The following is a 1,762-nucleotide window of genomic DNA, read 5'->3' on the forward strand; positions in this document are numbered from 1 at the left end:
TGTGGGTTGGGACTTAATTGACTGAATGCTTTATTGTTCCAGAAGGTATAAGGAGAGGCGGGGGGGGGGGGGGGGGGGGGGGGTCAAAGATTCAGCAGAAATCCCGCAGAGCTGAGAACAGACCGACATCTTACTCCATGGGAACAGAACAGAGAAATCAGAACCTGAACTCTGACCTGACACCAGGTGACCCTGTGATCAGTGCTTTGATTAGCAGTGCTGAAAATGTGTTGCTGGAAAAACACAGCAGGTCAGGCAGCATCCAAGGGGCAGGAGAATCGACGTTTTGATTAGCAGTGCCAACCTTCTGCCTTTACCTAGTGTCCCATTTGACTACCCCCTTGATATTCAATCCTTGTCATCCTGAAGCCATGTCCCTGTAAGGAGTCTCAGATTATAACTATTCTCTTCAATGTGTGCAGTCAATTCATTCACTTTTGTTACAATGCAGCACACTTTCAGACACTGTTTTTAGTTTCAATTTTTGTGATCTTTACAATCCAGTTTTGATTGCTGATATATTTGCTCTCCTTGTCCCTTTGTCATTCTCTGATGTTCATTTTCCACATCACTACATTGCTCACTGGCCTTGATTTGGATTGGCCAGGCTAAATTGCCCATAGTGTCCAGGGATGTGCAGGTTAGGTGGGTTAGCCGTGGGAAATAGTAATAGAAGCAGGAGTAGGCCCATTTGTCTCGTCTAGCCTGCTCAGCCATTCATTAAGATCATGGCTGATCTATCCATTGTCTCAGCTCCTCCTCCCTGCATTGTCCCAACTACCCTTTATTCCCCTACTATTGCAAAACCCCATCCAACTGTGTCTTAAATATACTTAATGAAGCTGCCTCTACTGCTTCCTTCAGCAGAAAATTCCATAGATTCACTACTCTCCAGGAAACGCAATTCCTCCTCATCTCTGTCCTAAATCTACTCCTCCTAATATTGAAGCCTGGTTTCATTCACCAGCAGAAATGACTGGATAGGGTAGGGCTTCATCCTACAGTGCAATGAAATCCCACTTTCCACCAAAACCGTGGATGTATTCACTCACTCAGTTGCTGTCCCACAAGTGCAAGATTTCACTGCAACTTCTTCTGCTCCTATTAAGGGCAAAACATCTTTGAAAGCTGCTCTGAAACTCCAGCCTTCACAATCACACTTCTGCTTTCACCGAAGGAGATTAGAGTCATACAGAACGGAAACAGACCCTTTGGTCCAACTTGTCCGGCCAAACAGATATCCTAAATTAATCTAATCCAATTTGCTTGCATGTGCCCTATATCCCTCTGAACGCTTCCTATTCATGTACCAATCCAGATGCCTTTTAAAATTTCCCCTCACCTCAAACATATGCCTTCTAGTTTTGGACTTTCCTACCTTGGGGAAAAGACCTTGGGTATTCACTCTATCCATGCCCCTGATGAATGTCTATAAGGTCACCCCTCAGCCTCCAATGCTCTAAGCAAAATATCCCCAGCCCATTGAGCCTTCCCCTGTAGCCCGAACCCTCCAACTCTGACAGCAGCCTCGTAAATCTTCTCTGACCCCTCTCAAACTTTCACAACCGGGTGCTCTGGTTTCCTCCCACAGTCCAAAAATGTGCATGTTCGGTGAATTGGCCGTGCTAGGTTGCCCCTAGTGTTAGGTGAAGGGGTGAATGTAGGGGAATGGGTCTGGATGGGTTGCGCTTCGGCAGGTCGGTGTGGACTTGTTGGGCCGAAGGGCCTGTTTCCACACTGTAAGTGACCTAATCTAATCTAA

The sequence above is a fragment of the Chiloscyllium punctatum genome, chromosome 36, assembly GCF_047496795.1.
Source record: "Chiloscyllium punctatum isolate Juve2018m chromosome 36, sChiPun1.3, whole genome shotgun sequence".
Lineage (NCBI taxonomy): Eukaryota > Metazoa > Chordata > Chondrichthyes > Orectolobiformes > Hemiscylliidae > Chiloscyllium > Chiloscyllium punctatum.